The sequence below is a fragment of the Tauraco erythrolophus genome, chromosome 1 (genome assembly GCF_009769465.1).
Source record: "Tauraco erythrolophus isolate bTauEry1 chromosome 1, bTauEry1.pri, whole genome shotgun sequence".
Classification (NCBI taxonomy): domain Eukaryota; kingdom Metazoa; phylum Chordata; class Aves; order Musophagiformes; family Musophagidae; genus Tauraco; species Tauraco erythrolophus.
The window spans coordinates 73,378,207-73,392,698 of record NC_141465.1 but is presented as its reverse complement, the minus strand read 5'-3'; positions in this window follow the sequence as shown (position 1 = coordinate 73,392,698).

Below are 14,492 nucleotides of genomic sequence, written 5' to 3'. Positions count from 1 at the left end.
TGGTAACAGTATAAATTATAAAAAGTGATATTTTAGTCCTGCCATAGAGTCTGGCCCTGAGTTTAAAATGGACAGAAAAAAACAGTGTTTCCCTTTGCCAACATTTTTGTTCAAAAAATTCTGCATGAAAATTTGCACATAAGACTAAAGAATCTTTCCCTATGTGTGAAAACAGCTTTTCTAGTTCAGAAAGATACAGTCACCTGTGAGACCACTGTAGGCACAAAGAGTGCAACAGGGGTTAGGCAGAATGTGAACTTACTAAGGGAGCAGTAAAGAGCTTTGGCCCTCGTTTTTCCGAGGTCTTGACACATTTGGCAAGGTTTGCAGCCCTGTGACATGCAACATAGACACATATGCACATCTAATTAGAGATTTATTTAGAGTTATCTTTGGACTTGGCTCTGTAACCTCAAAGGACATAGGCAGTGTTTCCTTCCCAGCTCACTTTGGTGGCTTTCACCTACAGCGTTTTTTTGGAGTCAATCAACAGCCCTTGAACAGACATCTGAATGATGCATGTACAGATGGAATATTGATGAGATGGGACAGATACAGCTGATGTAGAAATTAGACTGACAATTTTTCATTTCTAAAGTGGTCTGCAAATATTAAAGGTCATTAAAATTAAATGAAAATAAGTTTGCCTTTATGCATTGCTGCTCCTTTATGTCCCAGTCTTGCAAAGAGCCTCATGTAGGCAGGCAATTTTGGTTAAATACAGCTTGTTTGCTGACTTCTTGCAAGACTATAGATGTCAACGATGTGAAAATGTCAATATGTAGACCCCGCTTTTGCGTTGGAAATGATTTTTTTTTTTTCAGTCAAAGTAATTATTTGCTTTCTTTAACAGAAGTCTCAGACTAACTTTTTGTGATCATGAGTGAAATTGTCAAGTTATGCTACTTACTTGAATGAAATTCCTTCTTCACAAAAAGAAAGACGTATGAAAAACTCCTCAAGACAGAATGATGATTTCTTCTGACGAGTGCTATGGGTGCACTCAGAGGACACTGTTTACCAGATCACTTTTATCTCTACTGTTGTTTTCAGCGAAAAATGCAAATATAGTGACAGAAACATTTCACAATTGTTTTTTGCATTCATCAACTTATTTATTCAAGGAAGACAGTGTGGAAAACAAATTGTTAAAACATAATTAATGGAACCTTTTATGATTTGAAATTATTTCTGGCTTTACACAGTTTTTTTCATACCTCAGTTTGATGACCATAATCTAAGAGAAATAGCACACTCTGAATCAAACTCTTCAACTTGAAGTATGTATGGATCATCCGGCTCATAGATCCAAATCGAGTTTCTGGGCAATGCCCAGCACACAGGCGACTCAATGTCTAGAACACAGGTGACACAGGTGGGGTTGTAGAAGCAACCCAGCTTTGTATTGTATTGAGGCAGAGACTACCCACGGGGAGCTGTGTAGATAGCTCAGCCGTGAGTTGTCTGATGAGTCAGTGCTGCATTATGCAAAGAACCAAAACTTGATTTGAGCCTTGAAATCCGTCAACAAAGAATATGCCCTGAGTCTCAATCCAACCATTGTCCGGTTGCTTGAGATAAGGTAAAGGGAAGCTGGAAGGTTTCTGCTTCAGCCGACAACTTTCTGTACTCAGACAACTTTGTGTATTCAGACGATCGATAAGGGGAAACTCCCTTTCACACCCCAGAAGACCCCCTCAGGCGTAGTACCTACACAGTCACATAAATCAGGGGATAAAAGCCCTATGATTTGGGTTGGAAATTGGGAGATGCTTCTCCAACTACACAGCTGGTCTGTGAGGAGATTCTTCCACCCTTGATCGGGACGTCGGCCAAGGTAACTTCCCGGGGACTGAGAGCCCTTACCTGAAGGAGTGATTATTTAGCATGCTTTAAGTCTGTGCGCTTGTGTGTCGTCTCTTTTGTGTGCTGCAATAGTGCATTACGCGACTCTTTTGTGTGTTGTAACAGTGTATCCTAATAGTGTATATCTTGCTTTTAAAATTGCACTAGTGCATTCCTCCACTGAATCTATAAGAACCTGTAATAGTGGCATATTGAATCTGCAAGTGCAGTTCAAGTAAATTTTTTATCTTGGACCTTACAGTTAAACGTGTAAGTGCAGTACAAATAAACCGTTTGCTTGGACCTTGTAGTCGCGTCTCTTTTCATCACAAAGTGAAAGGAATTTAGTTCTGGAAATTGTCAAATCTGAATATTGCAGAAATGAGTTGTGTGCTAGCTCTCTTGACTCCTATGTTTTAGGGCTCTAAAATTTCCATAGTATACTAATGACAGTACTAAGTGACTTTCAAGTGACTTTCAAATGGCTTCCAAGAAATTATTCCATATCTTACTGTAAGCTTTCATCTATGTCTCTCCTATACTTTGTCTGAGTGGTCTGTTGTATTCTATTCTATTCTATTCTATTCTATTCTATTCTATTCTATTCTATTCTATTCTATTCTATTCTATTCTATGCAGCATTCCTCTGCTGCTCAGTGATAAGATTACAAGAACTAAAAAATGCACCTTAATGAAGTATTTGAAAATAAATTACAATATATATTATGTGCAATTTAAAAAAATATTTGATAGATGTGTTGACAAAAAGTTCAGAATGGACGATTCTAATCATACAGTTTGACCTCCTGCATAATGTAAACCATAGGATTTCCACAGATTAATGCCTAACTGAACTGGAGTTCATACTTCAGGACAACGACTCTTGAACAGTCTTACTCGTTTACCTCTTCCCTCCCTTGTCCCCACCTTTTTGCCACTGTCTTGTCCTCTCCTACTTCCTTCCCACTGCTTTGGGCACTGATGCTGTCCTCACAGTCCTCTCCCTTACCATTACTGTGAGATAATGGCAGCACCAGTGTTAAAGCAACACATGAAAACCTAGAAGTAATTGGCACTGTTTCAAAGAGGCATCATCAGAAGAGGAGAAACCACCAGTGAGGTAGCAATTCAAAGGGAAGGCAGTAGAAGTGGTACCTGAGCACCTCCTGTCTCCTCAACACTTTATTCCTGCTCACCTCAGTTTCCTGAGCCCATGGGTCTCTGAGCACAGCATGGATGGGCAGCCATAGCTGTCCAGCTGACATTGCAGGAGCTTGCCTGACACACTTTTGCTCATCTGAACACTGAGGTTTCAAAAAAAAATTTCTAAATTAACATTTTCAGAGTATGTACTATGACTGATACACTTTCTGTCATAAGAAGTTGTTCTCTCTGATGTTTAGAAACTTATAACGTTTTAGTACTGTTGACTTGAAACAACCAACAGATATTATGTTCATCAAATATATTCATAACAATGCATTTTTTTAAGTGGATGAGTGTTTGAGAATGTTCTATTAGCCAAAAAACTTTTGGTTAAAATTTTCATGTCAGCTTAATGAATTAATTTTTTCTTTCAGCCCTCAAAATCTGTCATACTCCTAACATTATATCCTCTAATCAACATTTTGATTCTGAGTCCTATAGGTAAATGTATGACTAACAGATTTGCAAATACAATGTGTATAGTAGAAAAGTAAGTAACAATGTTGTAAGGCAGACTGGAATATGGGAACAAAAAATATAACTAAAATAATTTTTAAAAATCTGAAAGTTACAGTATATTACCTTGTGTATACATCTAAACAAGGAAAAAAAAAAAAAAAGCTAGACATACAGAATGTAGAGTGCAGACAGCCAGCTCATGGCATGCAACAGGATTGTATGAATGCATGAGTTTGGCTTCAGAGAGCAACGCTAGGCTAATTAGGTTGAAACCAGGACTATAACAGTACTATTTCTATTGCTTGAACTGATATCTGAACAACTGCCTGTAGCTAGATATAACTAATTAATCAGATATAGAACTATTGCAGATAAGAAAAACAACATCAGTTTTTTACATCTGTTACACTGATGGTAGTGTCTGTTCTGAGGATAGTGAATGCAGCAGGTAACATCTTCTGTGTGAAATTGTTTAAAACAACTTAATGATATTCTTTTAGTGTCAAATCAGTCGGAACTGATCATTGATACCTGCAGAACTTTTTCATACCTAGTTTTTGTCTTACAAACTGGTCTGTTATCAAGAAAGATGAAAGTGAAGGACTCAGATGAGTCGAAACATGGTGTGAAATGAGGCTTTATACCATGATATTGTTCTATTTTTTCTCATTAATTCTTCACTCTGAGGGTGGTGGGGCACTGGAACAGGTTGCCTAGAGAAGTTGTGGGTGCTCCATCCCTGGAAGTGTTCAAGGCCAGGTTGGATGAGGCTTTGAGCAATCTGGTGTAGTGGAGGATGTCCCAGCCCATGGCAGGGGGGTTGGAACTAGATGATCTTTGAGGTCCCTTCCAACCCTAACCAGTCTATGATTCTATGATTATTTCCAAGAAAAAAAAAAAATCAACTAATGGTTAACAAAGCTTAATCTGTTATACCAAATTGCTAAACCCATGCAGGTTTTGTAGTATCCAACCAACAGCTTTTAAACACACCACCTGTTTGTTTTTTTTAAAAAAAGAGAACAATTAAGTTCAGTGAAGTTTCAAGAAGGTAGGCAGATGGGAAAAAGAAAGAACATGCTAAAAAAGCCTTTTTAGCCTAAAAAGCTAAAAAAATACTAAGTAATAAGACTCAAAAGAAACCATAAAGGAGACACTCCTTAAAAACGACCTAGTTCAAAGAAAAATTTGAATCTAAACCTGTAAACCAGTCATGTATAAGACAGACCCATAAGAGTCCCTGCCTCCCCTGATTGCAGTAGATGCAGAGCCCACAGAACTATTTGGATTTTACAGGGTTGGTAGCTATGCAGAACTGAAATTTGACTGCCCACTGTCAAGTGCCAATAATAATTTGTAAACTGTCATACATGTTCTTTTTACATATTTACCCAGCTGTGAAGGAGGAACAGAATACCTATAGTCTATAAATATAACAAAGGGGATATATGCTCACTGCCTGCATATAAATAAAGTCAGCTTAATTTTTTATTCAAATATTTGCATCCCAATGAAAGGAAATATTCTTATGTCAGACATTGTTTATAATTTGGAGACTCTTTTTAAGAAGCAAGTGTAGAAGGAGAGAGGAGAGAGACGAGAGTGGATACACAGTTTTCCCTGTAGGTTACACTACTTTGACTCAGCAGAAACTCTGCCTCTTGTTCTAAATGAGACACACTCCCATTTTTTGGATGGCGAGCGAGTTTACTTATTTGAACCGCAGGCACTCGAACTAGTACCGAAGGGTCGAAGCGAGCACTTGTTTCCTCCCATTAGTGAATGTTGGCATTTTTAATGGTCATGTCCTGCCATTTCTGCTCAATGGGGAGTACTTCAGTATCTGCTCTCCTGTGCTAATAGCCCTCAGCAACTATTCACTTCCCGCATGCTGGGCTGGTCTCTTCTCTCTTCCCACGAGCAGAAGGGAAAGCACAGACACTGAGCCACATAAATCATCCACTGTTAAGCCTATTATTGCCCGTGATGGCGTAATCTTATATGCTAATTATATATAGAAAAAGTCTATTTAAAATCTGTTTACGAAATCTCTTTAGATCATTTTTAATAGTGTTTATGATAGCACTGCAGATCCTCCCTTGTCAGGAAGCCCGTAGGCATTACCAGCGTAATTTCCTTGCCTTCCTGACGGTACTGTTCAACCACTTTGTTTTGTTTTGTTTCTTTATGTTTTACAGAGCTGGCAGAGCATAGAAATAGTTCAGATTAATCAAAGAAACTTAATGTATCTCTATGGCTTAAAAGAATGTTTAAGGCTTCAATAGCTTCCTTCTTAAGTTTAGGAAATGAAGCCTTCTGTTTATTTTTCTTTAAAAGTTAGATTAAGTTCTTTAGTTTCTGACTTGGTTTTGCACAGAGGTGGTTTTTTTTTCCCCTTTCCTTTCTGAGGCGCAGTGAAATCTAGCCCTTAGGATATTAGCCTCTTTCTCACAGTTTCTGAAATGCATAGTGTATTTTTTTTTAAAAGTCTGACTTTAATACTCCTCCAGTAAGTATAGATTTGTCTTGACATTTTCAATTGAATAAAATAAGTTTAAAAGGCAATCGGCTTCAGCGATTCTATTTCTAGAAGAGATATAGAAAACTGTAACGACAATTTGAGTTACATATGTTTAATGGTGCTATGGCAGAATTCTTTATTGTACAGCAGAGAAAGCTTTAGAAATATACAAGTAGTGTGTGGAAGTATTTAGAAAGCTATTTTAATCCAATCTGTACTATTTACAAAATGGATTCTCTTTAAATTTCAACTCTTAAAAATTACAAAAATTTCCCATTGTTGATACACACTTCTTGGAGCTTTCCAAATCAGATCTTTTTATAGTTCTTGTATTAACTCTCTGTAGATACTAATGAGTGTTTGGGGAAATTAATGCATACCATTTTTGGGACTCATCAAGTATTTTTTTTCTGTTTTAAAATCTCCGGTTCAAAAAAGGTTTTGGAGACATGTATCACAATATGCATTTTAGATTAACAGTCCTTTTGTTCTCTATAGTTATTATTTCTGAAATTGCCATAAGAATAAAAAGAATCAACCCAGTCAGTAGCCTGATCTGAAACCTGCTAAAACAGTAGAAAAGTTTGCCGCGTCTCTTTGAAGAAAAACAGAAGAAGTTTTTATCTTTTAGAGTTTAACTATGAGTACTTCCTGTCTTTTTTCCATTTAATTTCAAACGGACTATGCAGTTTTTATATTAAAAATGGAGACAGAAATTACTTGAGTAAATTTCAGTAACTGTTGGGTTTTGAGTAAGTCTTTCCAAAAAGAAACCTACCAAACCATTCTTCAGAATAAAATATTGTTATTTAATGTTAATGTTTAGAAGTAAATGGTATATTGTTGATCATGATAGAAGGCAGGAAATGCTATTACATTAACTCCCATAGTTATTAGGGACAATAAGGATACTATCACGAAGTAAAAGGATCACTGACCCAAGCTATTGTCCTGTCTGACTTCCTTCTGGGTCCAAGCAATTTTTGAACTCTGTAGCACAGTTAAACTGTTTCTACAAAAATCTCTTCATATTTTTATTACATCACATTCAAATGATCTTTTGCACCTTGATTTTTAATTTGATAGGCCATGACTAGTAGGAAGATTTTTCCCTGCATTTAAAGACATTTTCCCTCTCTTAATATGATTAAGAAAACGGTATTTTGCCTTTGCCCTCTCCAAGTTGTGCTGGAAGCAGATGTTAATATTTTATATACAATTTTCCTTAACCCATAATTGGCAATAAAGACAAAATAATGTAATGTTTCAAGATTCCTCAGTGTTAACTAATTAAACCAGCAGCAGGCCTTGAGCATGGGACAATGGCAAACTTTCAGATGAATTAATTTTATGGAAGACCAGCTGAGTAATTGGACTCCAATTACGGGCTGTTTAGCTCCCTCATCACCTTCACATATAATTAAATTCAATTGGTTGATACAGCTTCTATTTTTATGAGGGCACTTACAAGCTTTTTGAACCCCACTGTGACTTTGGATCTAGGCCAATCAATTATTACTCATTTCTCTTTCAAATGGAAATTCTCTAGATTAGTCATATCTTCTATAATGCATTGCTCACATTTAAAAGATCTGTCTACAGTACATTGCAGCTGAGACACAGATGAAGAGAAATGTTTATGGATATTTTTGTTCTACAAACAATATATAGGATGTAATTGTATGTGCTTGACATGGGTATTGATGAATGGAGGCCGCATGCTTTTATGAACTGTCTTGAGAGATATGATGCCACATACAGTGGGTTTGATTTATTGTATCATTATATTTGCAAATGCCATACTTGTTCATGTTACGAATGATTACTGAAATTGCTCATTAGATCCAAAATTGCCTTTATTGGCATGTAAAAAGTAAAAGTCATTATATATGGCTAGCTGAGAATCCTTTAGTTGTCCAGTTTTTCTTTAATTTAGTTTCAAATGAAATTAATCCATCATTATTAATTTAAAACTTACTACTTGCTGTATCAAAAGAAGTGTGGTCAGCAGGTCGAGGGAAGTGATTCTACCCCTCTACTCAGCTCTTGTGAGACCCCACCTGGAATGCTGTGTTCAGCTCTGAAGTCCCCAACACAAGAAGGACATGGAGCTACTGGAGCGAGTCCAAAGGAGGGCCACAAAGATGATCCAAGGGCTGGAGCACCTCTGCTATGAAGGCAGGCTGAGAGAGTTGGGGCTGTTGAGCCTGGAGAAGAGAAGGCTCCAAGGTGATCTTATAGCAGCTTTCCAGTACCTAAAGGGGGCCTACAGGAAAGCTGGGGAGGGACTTTTTACAAGGGCGTGTAGTGATAGGACAAGGGGCAATGGCTTTAAACTGAAAGAGGGCAGATTTAGATTTAGATAAGGAAGAAATTTTTTACATTGAGGGTGGTGAGACAGTGGAACAGGTTACCCAGAGAAGCTATGGATGCCCCATCCCTGGCAGTGTTCAAGGCCAGGCTGGATGAGGCTTTGAACAACTTGGTGTAATGGAGGGTTTCCCAGCCCATGGCAGGGGGGTTGGAACTAGATGATCTTTGAGGTCCCTTCCAACTCTAACCAGTCTATGATTCTATGATTCTACTTAAGGAAAGATTTAACAGCACTGACTTTCGAACAGGTCTATAGGTTTTTAAGTGGTTTGGCTAAAAGAAAGAAAATGGTATTTTACTTTTTTTAACAAATGCTAGAACAATTTCTATTTTAGAGGATTTGTCTCTGAAATAGTGACATATTTTCAAGTGCAAACAGAAAATGAATTAATAAGTAGGCTTTACAACATTTCACCCATAACTAGTCTACAAGGAGATTCAACAAATGACTAGAATTATTATGGTACTTTTGCCTCTTCTCAATATATTGGTTGCAACATATTTATTTCCAAATAGGGTAATGCATCATCAGTGATAAAACAGGAAGCAGAGAAGCAATACTGACATCAGTGATCTTTTCCAGCTCTATTGAGTGATCAATAAAGAAAAAGACAGTGTCTTATATGAAATATTACTTTTCTTTAGACCTTTCAGTTAGGGAAATATCAAATCTATTTCTTTGCTCCTTAAACTCTCAGATTTGAATACAAACCATTGATTAGATATGTGAAAAATGACATTGACACATACTAAATTACAACAAAGTTTCTATGAAACTGCATTACAACTGATTGACTAGCAAAACAGAACATTAATGATTAATGATGTTGTAATACATACCAGAAAAGTAGTGTTCACTACCTTCTCTTTTGAAGTATTATAATTACAGGGAATGCAGACAGTCTACATGAGAAGGTGGCTACTTCAGATCTTCACTGATAAATTTCGATATTTCCCTGATGAATCTGTAATTGAAAACATTGCATATCCTAAACAAAACCTCTCACCTTTGTATAGGCACATAATACATAAGGAAAAAAAACAATAAAAATATTTTTTGAGGAAAATGCTTCCTATTATTTCAAGAATACTACTGATGGTCATATTAGATGTTATCAAAATATGTTATTATTATTACTAGTAGTCTTTATCATTTTAGGGTGAAAAAAGGTGATAGACAATTAGTAGTACCATCACAGTCCTAATATCAACTCACTTGTGATGGTTAGAAAAGGAAACCCTCTTGATTTTCTTTTTTTTTTTTTTTCAAAGGCTAAATGCTTTAAATCACAGTGTTCATTAGACTTAGTCATCATTTCATCCTTTTGTTTCATGAAGCATCTAGTGCCAAACGTGTTTTGAAGTCTCTTTTTTCTCCCTAAATCGGTTAACTGAGATCAGAATACAGAATTGGTATTTCTTGTAGAGACAGTCAGAATCGATTGGATTTAGAAGATAAAATGCATAGAAGCAATGAAATGAAAGACCTCATTCAGGGTATAATTTTACAAGATTTGTTTGTTCTTTGTAAGTGAAGAGCCACCTTTTCATGGATTTCTTACTGAATAATGACAAAAATAAAAAAGACAGTAAGTTGATTCACCAGTATTACACATATTTAGAAAATATAAACAGGTATTAGAGATTTAAAGAAAATACCAGATCATAAAAAAAAAAAAGAAAGAAAGAAAAAAAAAAGGTCAAGAGGAGAATTTCCCATTATTTTTAGAGGTGAGTTTTCTGCCGTTTTGGGAAATGAAGCCTGAAATGTTCAAGACTAGTTCTGGCATGTATTGACCAAACCTCGTTATTTTCCCCCCTGCCAACCAGGGGTTATTTTGTCCCTTTCTCACCCCCTCTTTCCCCGACTCATGTTTGAGGGTGTATACTGCAGTGTGGGAAACATCTTAAAATATAAGGCAAAAAAAAATCAAATCAGAAAGGCAAATTCCTTGCCTTTACATCTGGTTTGTTTGGTGGTTAATAGGAAGATATTTTGCTCCTTCAATAATATTGCTGATCTTAAATGTTGAGTTTCCTTCTGCACAGATTTAAGCATAGCTAAATGAAGAAAACTATAAAGGGTGAGAAATGTGCACTGTCTGTGTATTCAGAAGCAAGTAGTTTTCTGTTATGTAAATAAGATGCACTTAGGTGTGAGAAAAAAATGACCTTTGTATCTGGTAATTGAATAGCTTTTAAGTCTAATCCCTGCAATACAGTGTGTTGGCAATGCAGCATGTTGCCTCTGCGGCTTCGAAGATACTTTAACTCCTAATCGTTGATATCATCAGTGCTCCCCTCCAAAAACATTCCTCATATACTGTACAACAAAGAACAGTGTGTGCCCATGGCCTGAGCTTAACAAAGTGCATTGAGAAAGACGGCTTCCTGGGCAGAAAAGCACATCAATAACACAGTGGGAAGTGGCACCAACAGAAGGTAAACACGGGTCAGTCAGGGAAAGCTTCGTAGGTGGTGGGGCACAGATCTTCAAATACAATGAAAGGAATGACATCAGAGAGATTCATCTTCCTCTGTGCTTGAATTCTCAGTTATTAACTAAGGCATAACATCACACGGGACAACAAAGGCACAGAATCAGCTAGTTTTCGGCTGCCTCACAGATGGCACTTAAATGGCGATTTCAGTGCTGCTGAGAGAATGACTGTGGCGATTATATTATATGAACCATTCAGCTCAGGAAAAAAAAAAAAAGTGATGCATAAATGTTCTGGTTAAGTAAATATTATTCAGACATGTAAGCCACTAGGCTTACCCAGTTCTCTGTCATTATTTATTAGGTATATGTGAATGGTGTATAAGAGTATCAAATTCCCAAGTATAATTTTTCTGTCAAGGGTTGGCAAAAAAAAAAAAAAAATTACTTGCTCCGTGTATGTAGCTGTTTATATTTCATAGCTGAGCAGGAAATAATTTGGTTTTTATTTTAGCTAGATTTAGTGAGAGATGAGCCTTCCTTACAAAAGCAGCTTTTCTTTTCCATGCTGCATTAGAGTGTATTCATCTCTAACCCTTTTTATCTCTAGCCTTTTTTCTAATAGGGAAATTATTAAGGAATTGGGAAGAATATAAATGCTAGAGATATCAGACAGGAAGATGATTTTTGCAAGCTCTTTTGATTATGAAGAGTGTTTATTTATGGAACTGTTCACAGATTTTTAATGCACTGTCTTGATTTTGTTTAGTGTTGAATATTTTACTGCAATTTTTAATTTTGCCCATAAAATTTAGACAAGAGATTTCTGTACATGGAATTTTTGTACTTTTAAAAGCTAGAACTTATTATAGTTTTGTAAATGCCATGGATTCTTTATTGCAGTGGTCTCTAAACTTTTTTGATTGTGTAATCCTTTCAGTAAAAAAATTTCAAGCATGTACCTCCAATATACGTACATAACATTTTTATAATTTATATACATGTACTGCTATACTAGTATACTATGTACATTATAAAACATGCACAAAAGTAGAAATTAAAACGAATAAGACTTGCATTTGCAATGAGACCTCTGTCTGAGTTAGATATCCATTACTGAAAAAGATTATGATTTTACAAGAATGGAAGAGTAATAGGGAAGAAATGAGGAGGTATATGCCGAAAAATATATCTTACTTAATTCTCAGCTTTGTTGTAGTTGCAGTAACGTCGTAAAAAGAAAAGTCAAAATAGATTTCAAGGCCTGGACTGTAAATCTGAAATCAGGCCACCTGCTTAAGAAATAAATTGTAGCTGGTGTCATCCTTTTATTCAGACAAGTAACATACACTTTTCCAAGTGTCTTCATTTATGAGAATAAACTACTATGTTTATACCAAAAAAGTCCAGCAAATGAACTAATTTACTTGACATGGATTTTCAGATGACCACAACTCAGGACTGGGACTGGAGAGTTGAGGTATTTAATGAAGCAGACAAATGAATAGAAACTTACTTCCTAATCAACTTCCCAGAGGCTGTTATCCACTGTAGAGATGGCCTTTGGCAAATGAGCAAAGTCCATGACTGAGTGTGTTTGAAATAGAGTTGCATTTTTCAAAAGTTATCTTTAAAAAACAAGAACACAATTCTGTTAGTATTTATATTTATTTTGGGTTACCGTTAGTCATGTGTGACTATTATTTGAACAAACAAACTGAATCACTCAGTACCGAGACGGTGTAGTGAGGAATCACTGGAAACAAAGCTCCTTGCTGAATCCATGTGGTCCTGTGAGAACAGAGTTTTGTAGTTAACTATCCATTAAGGTGGATATGCTAATTTGCTATCCTCTGGGAAGATGTTATTATGTTGATTATTCTTTTTTGTTGTTGTTGTTAAAAAAAAAATACTCAGAGCTAGAAGAGATAAAAACACTTTTTAAAAAGAAAAACAAAAAAGGGTGAGGTGGGGGAAATCATTTAAACACCTAATAGGAGTTTTTGATTTAGGGAAGCTGTATTGTTTATATAGTCAATAGGGCTTACCTAGAGTGATTTAGAGCACCTAAAAGGTTATAAATCAATCTCTGGAGGCTCCATCATACAAATAAAGAGCCTAGTTAAGGCACCTATTCTGATATCATCATCTTATGTTATTCTCTGCTCATCTTTTTGGTTGACTGTGGTGAGTAGCTTTATAAAACCATTGATTTCTCATTTTGAAATAGTAGATTGCCTTGAATATTTAATGATTCATGGATGTTGGGAAAAGCCAGCCAAGGGTGAGGAGGATCTCGAATTAAAATAAAATGCATTGCTTAAGAAAAGATAATGCAGCTAAAATGTTTCTAACTTTCCTGAAAATATCTTGTTCTGAGCATGTCCTCTGAGAGCTTTATCAAAATTCCCTTCTCAGTGGTTCTATTTCCATGCTTTCAAATAGGAGATGATTCAAAACTGGCTGTTATGTTAGAAGAATTTTTTGTTGTTATCTATTGCGAAAAGTCAGCCAAAAATGGCATTTTACGGTATCTTGAATCCTACAAAATTCAAGAAAAGAGGAAAATATTGTATCTAAATCATCTTCAGTAGTATGATAACTGATGGCTCTTCAAACATATCAATGCCTATAATTTTTACTTGGACTGTCTATGGCAACAACATGTAGGACATGTTGATTTAGCAAGGGCATAAAATGGATATGTGGAATTATCATCTTTATGAGACTCTGCATGAACTGCAATCAATCAGCAACAATAGGTCAAAGCTACAGCATGTTCCCTTTGTCTATGGAAAGATATACTCCTGTTGCTGTCACCTATGGATTTATTTTATCCCTGTTTTGTCTAGTCATTAACAGTGTATGAGTTCTGCAGAATGGAGACTGCTTTTTTTTTTTTTTTAACTAAGCATCTGGATGCAACCCTGGACCTCTGGTGGTTCTTGTGATATATGTAAAAAGAATGAAAACACAACATGTTTTCTCAAGATTAAACTAAGAGTTTCCATAGACATAAACTGCATATATAGATAGGGATGTTTTAGAATCTAATGATTTTACAAGACACAGAGATGACTGTGGGAAACTCAGCTGCTGTCTCCTGTTTCCATGCAGAAGCACTGCCACTATTATTGGCGTAACCATCTTTCTGTCTTCCATCTTAGGAACAATACTACTGCCTCCCTCCCAGGCCTGCACCAGGAGTAATCCACTTTTTGTTGGCTTGGACAGCCCTGCTGTGTTGTGAAGTTTGAGCTCTAGGGAGGACACAATGCCTCTATGAGAATGACCAAGAAGAAAGGGATCCCCATGTTAGGTCCTGTCTGTCCCACCTTGCACGTTCTGTGAAGCAGCAGGTCTGCTACCTGTTGCAGATTTGTATAAGTTTCTGTTTGTCTACAGTGAGTTTTATGTTGGTCTAGCTTGTCACTTGCAGATCACATTTGGGTAACACTGTTGTGAAATACAACCTCCAAAATGGTTTCAATTTTTTTGGTCACAATATCTGCAAGGGAAACTGATTAAAAAAGCACAAAGATACCCAGGATTTTTATATTGTATCACAGCATGCACTTCATATTAAAGGGGTGATAACTGGAGTCCCTATTTTCCTTGGTCATCCACTTTTAATTTAAAATTCAACAG